The sequence below is a fragment of the Eschrichtius robustus genome, chromosome 5, assembly GCF_028021215.1.
Source record: "Eschrichtius robustus isolate mEscRob2 chromosome 5, mEscRob2.pri, whole genome shotgun sequence".
Classification (NCBI taxonomy): Eukaryota; Metazoa; Chordata; class Mammalia; order Artiodactyla; family Eschrichtiidae; genus Eschrichtius; species Eschrichtius robustus.
The window spans coordinates 77670945-77677123 of record NC_090828.1 but is presented as its reverse complement, the minus strand read 5'-3'; the positions used below and the strand labels follow the sequence as shown (position 1 = coordinate 77677123).

General features: G+C 32.8%; 1 non-coding gene across 1 annotated transcript; it reads right to left on the bottom strand.

Moving 5' to 3' along the window:
- Window positions 1-5639: 5639 nt before the first annotated feature.
- On the bottom strand, window positions 5640-5765 carry LOC137765549 (U6atac minor spliceosomal RNA). Its single transcript, XR_011074198.1, has one exon. It is a non-coding gene; the product is annotated as a U6atac minor spliceosomal RNA (small nuclear RNA).
- Window positions 5766-6179: the final 414 nt, after the last annotated feature.

Here is a 6179-nt window from a genome sequence, read left to right as displayed (position 1 = left end):
GTAATTAATTTTAACATAGTTAAATTTATCTATTTTTTTTGTCATTGTTGGTGTGTTTATATCCTATTTAAGAAATCTTTGTTTACTGTAAGGTTCAAAAGACGTTCCCTGTTTTTCTCTAAATGTTTCATTGATTTACTTCCCAAATTTACGTCTGAAAACCATTTTGTACTTTACTTTTTGTGAATGGTATGAGGTAGAGCATCAAGATATTTCCACACCACTCATATGGACATTAATTGCCCCAGAACTATTTATTAAAGACACCATCTTTGCCCCACTGTGTTGCAGTGATGTATTTTGACATGACATTTCTAGAGGAATTTTTAAAAGAAAGACATGTTCAAGGTACATGCCATTACCTTTCCCATTGTTACTTAAACTTTTTTTGACTTATCCTAAATTGTAGATTGCAACAAAAAAAACCTTAGCTAGTAATGTGTCAAAATTATAAGGCCATGGTGTCAAAGCGTTGCTGGATTGCTTAGCTTTTAGAAGCCAAACATCCTGTCTTTCTCAGACACAGTCTGTTTCCTTATCACTATTCTTCCAGTCAATTATCTAATTTCATTTAATTTGCCTTTCTAACTCGCAGAATAGCTACTTCCTTTATTTGAAGGAGAAAAAAAATTAAGAAATATATAAATATTCATATTAAGCCTTTGGAAACATTAAAAAAAAGAAAAGCTTGCTTTTTTTGTACTCCTTTCCTCAGTTTTCTTTGTTGGGTACTACAATCTCTCTCTCTCTTTCTCTCTCTCTCTCTATATACACGCATATATATGAATATATATATATATTTATTTATATATATACACACACATATATATGTATATGTATATATATGTATATATAAATATATATTTGCACAAGATGCTCTTGTTTTAATCACAGTCTTGGACAAAATTGGACTAGTGGCTTTAGGCCACTAACTATTTCAAACACAACATTTCTTTCATAAAAGACTGCAACCTTGTAATGGACAAAATATTTTTTTTAAAAGTCAAAATGTCTTAAATATAAAATATTGTGTTCCTATGTCTGACTGAAAGTTTTTACTTAAATATACTCAACAAATGTATATTGACTGAAATTTACTCTATACTCTAAAGATTGTGACAATCCATCTCTGTATGTATGTTTATAAACATACATACATATATATTCACATAAGCACATATAAAAGACTTTTATTCAAGGAAAATATAATCAAAATGTATTTCTGTGCATACATTTATATGCAATTTTATACACATGCATATTATTTTCTAAGTATTGATATGTGCTTAGAGTCTTTTTTTAATGTTTTAAACTCTAAATTCCTAAGGGAGCCTGGCTTTAAAATAGTTCTCTTTGCACATTTATCACAACACCAATATATGTAATAAATGATTTTTATGTCAATTCTTGAGGTTAAGCCTCAAGGTCTGATCCATAACTGAGTCGATAAAACATTTTTACTTTCATGCTAGATTGTTATAGTTTAATTTTATCTCCAGGAAAATAGTATATACAAAACTAATTTTAATCTTAAGTCTTATTCCACTGTATGACCTAAAATTTAAATTCATAAGCTGTAATGTCAACACTAAGAAAACACATTTGGCATAGAGTGATTTTAATAGCAGCCTAGGAGATTTGATAACATTAGACCATGAGGAAGTTAAATTACCCAGAGCAGAAAACGATGAATCACTTGTTAGGTCAAACCTCTTCTCCAGCTGAAAATTCACAAAGGGAAAATGAAGTGTATGAAGAAGACTGATTCTCAGCAACATTGACGGTAGACCTGTCAGAGTGGAAATAAAGACTTAACGATTCTGAAGACACAAAGGCAACAGCTTTAGCTGTTTAAACCTAGCCAGAAGACACAGGATGAGAACAAAAGGTGGCTGTTATTTCATCCCAGGGGATTAAAACCATTTCATCTGTGGATAGTAGAGATCCAGGGACTGTAAATCAGCAGAGCAGTATGTATGGTCTATTGCAATGGTCAGAAAGTAATATTTTATAGAGTTAAACTCATAAATGCTAAGATTGATCAGGTGTGTGAAACACATGGACATTACTCCTGGAATTATTAGCAGTCACCTGCAATTTGAAATGGAGTTTCACAGGAGACCATAAAATAGATGTAAATGCTATGAGCACTTACATGATAAAGTTTTCATTGCTAACATGACAATGAAATCAGACAATGAACAAAAGCCTTGGCTGTGCTAGTTATCTGGCTAATAAATTCTAGTCAGTCTCAAGTAACAACCTTAACCTTAAGGTTCTACTGTCTAGTAGGGTCTCTTAGGCATATTGGTTTGTATTGAGTGGGAAGCAGGAAAGCTGCAGCTTTCCCAGAGGTTTTAGCTCATGGCATGGGAAAACATAACATCCCTGTTAGGTGATGGATTTTTGTGCCACTCTCCCTGATCTGGGGATTAAGATCTATCCTGGGTGTGGTTGACCCCATATTTATTGGAAAATCTAACCAGGACATCAAAGGGGCTTTGCCCATGAGTATTCTGGCTTTAAAAACAAAAAGACATGGAAGACTTTTTTTCTAGCACAGAATTCCAAATTTTTATTTGCTCATATAGGCTTCCAAGTCTTATGGCTTTCTATTTACAATTAAGATGATTATGAAACATATTGTTAAGGCATCAATAGAAGTGAGGTCAATCAGATACAGAAAGTCGTACATCTTTCAGAGGAACCATATGGGGAGGGAATATGCTTCTGTTCTGACTGTAATGTTATTTTGAATAATTTTTTTATTTTTAATTTATAAAATAACCACATGTTAAAAATGATCTGTAAGGCATAATACAGAGATGATGGAGAGTATACTTTGAGACAAGGAGTAGAACGGCACTGATGCTTTCCTGTTCATTCTTTACAGGATTTTACATAATTCATTGACTTCAAGTGAATTGTAACCTACCTCCGTCTTTGTGATTTCTTGAGATAGGGAAAGCATCCTATCTAGAGCACCCAGGGAAAACGCCCATGAATTTTAGCTTAGCTCAGACACTCAAATTTAATTTTTGGTATTTTCTCATCTCTTCAGGGAAACAAAGTGTCATAGTCACATGAAACACAGAATGGGCGGTAAAATGAACCATTTACGTGAATCCTAACAGTTTTCTGCAAAGTAAGCCATCTTTACAGAGTACCTGAGTTGTCTGTAAGTTATTTCATTTTGTAGAAAATTTCATGGTTACAGAGCAATTTCTAGAATAGTCAACTTGAACAAACGCTTTCTAGCAGCAAACAAATTCATTTGACCAAGAAAAGTGCTGCTAGAGATAAGCCACACCATCTTGTTTCCAGTTCTCATTGGAGAACTGAGTGAATAATCCATAGGCCCACCTAGAAACTCAGCTTTAGCTGAGGGACTCCAACATATCCACTGATACACCAGGTAATAGAACCAAGACAATGAAGTATGGACAGTAAGTTTTTTGCTAGAAAAATCTAAACTTAAGTGGACAACTGATGCAGGAGGACTGAGAGGGGACAGAAAGGACCATGAGTTTAAAAAGACAATGCAGAGAAGAATAAAATGAAAATCTATTTTTTCTGGTTTTATTGCGATATAATGACATAATGTATTAGTTTAAGTTGTGCAACATAATTATTTGATATACATATATATTGCTAAATGATTACCACATAAGTTTAATTAACGTCTATCACCTCACACACCTTGCAAGTTTTTCTTGTAATGAGAACTTTTAAGATCTAAACTTAGAAAACTTCAAATATACAATACAATATTGCTAACTATAGTCACCATGCTATATATTACATCCCCAGAACTTATTTATCCTATAACTGGATTTTGTACTTTTTGAGCACCTTCACATATTTCTCCCACCTACCCCCTGCCTCTGGCAACCATCAGCTTGTTCACTTTTTCTGTGAGTTTAATTTTTCAGATTCCACATATAAGTGAGATCATACGATATTTGTTTATCTCTAACTTATTTCATTTAACATAATACCCTCAAGGTCCATCCATGTTGTTGCAAATGGCAGAATTCCTTCCTTATTATGGCTGAATAATATTCCATTGTATACATATATATACCACAATTTTTTAATCTATTCACATATCGATAGATAGTTGTTTCCATTCTGTGACTACAGTAAATAATACTGCAGTGAACATGGGGGAACAGAAAACTCTTTGAGATAGCGATTTTGTTTCCTTTGGCTATATACCCAGAAGTGGGATTGCTAGATCATGTGGTATTTTTAACTTTTTGAGTAACCTCTATACTGTTTTTCCTACTGGCTGCATCATGTTACATCCCAATCAACAGTGCACAAGGGTTTCCACTTCTCCACATCCTAACCAGCACTTGTTATCTCTTGTCTTTTTGATGATAGCTATTCCTACAAGTATAAGGTAATATCTCATTATGGTTTTGATTTGCATTCCGGGATGATTAGTGATGTTGAGCTCTTTTCATGTACCTGTTGGCCATTTGCATGTCTTATTTGGAAAAATGTTTATTCAAATCCTCTGCCCATGTTTTAAATCAGATTGCTTGGGGTTTTGTGCTGTTGAGTTGTCTGAGTTTCTTATATACTAACCCCTTGCCAGATATATAATTTGCAGATATTTCTCCCATTTCATATGTTGCCTTTGCACTTTGTTGATGGTTTCCTTTGTTGTGCAGAAGTTTTTTAGTTTGATGTCATCCCATATGTTTATTTTTTATTTTATTATCTCTGTTTTTGGTGTCTAAGCCAAAAAAGTCATTGCCAGGACTGATAATAAGGAATTTACCTCTGTTTTCTTCTAGGATTTTTATGGCTTCAGTTCTTATATTCAAGTCTTTAATCCATTTTAAGTTGATTTTGTGTATGGTGTAAGATAAGGATCCAATAACATTCCTTTGCATGTGACTGTCCAGTTTTCCCAACACCATTTATTGAAGAGATTATTCTTTCCCAATTGTATATTCTTGGCTACTTTGTTGAAAATTAATTGACCATATATATATGGATTTCTTTTTGGGCTCTGTATTCTGTCCCATTGATCTATGTGTCTGTTTTTTTAAATTCAAGTATAGTTTTTTACAATATTATATTAGTTTTAGGTGTACAACATAGTGATATATTTTTATAGATTATACTTCATATAAAATTATAAAATATTACCTATATTCCCAGCACTGTATATTACATCATTGTATCTTATTTTAGACCTAGTAATTTGTACCTCTTAATCCCTTTCCCCTATCTAGCTCCTTCCCCCACCCCTCTTTCCTGTGGTAAACACTAAGTTTGTTCTCTGTTTCTGTGAGTCTGTTTCTGTTTTGTTATATTCGTTCATTTGTTTTATTTTTTGATTCCACATATAAGTGAAAACATACAGTATTTGTCTTTCTCTGTATGACAGTTCACTAAGCATAATATCCTCTAGGTCCAGATATGTTGTTGCAAATGGCAAAATTTTATTCTTTTTTATGGCTGAGTAATATTCCATTGTATGTATGTGTATATATATATAATCTTCTTTATCTATTCATCTGTTGATACAAACTTAGGTTGCTTCCATATATTGGCTATTGCAAATAATGCTGCCATAAACATTGCTGTGCGTATATCTTTTCAAATTAGTGTTTTTGTTCCTTCAAAAACAGTGGTTAGAGGTCATGAAGTAGGTGGTAATGCCTTAACCACATGAATATTGTCAGGCCTGAGAGGCTCTGCCATTCTTGTCAGGGGCAGTGCTAATCTTCTCTCCTTTTATACAATACTCTATGTGTCTGTTTTTATGCCAATATCATACTGTTTACTATAGTTTTATAACATAATTTGAAATCAGGACGTGTGATGCCTCCTGCTTTGTTCTTTTTCAAGATTTCTTTAGCTATTTGGTGTGTTTTGTGGTTCAATAAGCTTTAAGATTATTTTTTTTTCAATTTCTGTGAAAAATCCTGTTGGAATTTTGTTAGGGATTGCATTGAATCTGTAGATTGCTTTGAGTAATATGGGCATTTTGACAATGTTATGAACATGGGATATCTTTCCATTTATTTGTGTCTTCTTCAATTTCTTTTATTAATGTCTTACAGTTTTAAATAAACAGACTTTTCACCTCCTTGGTTAAATTTATTTCTAGACATTTTATTCTTTTTGATGCAATTGTAAATGAGATAATTTTCTTAATT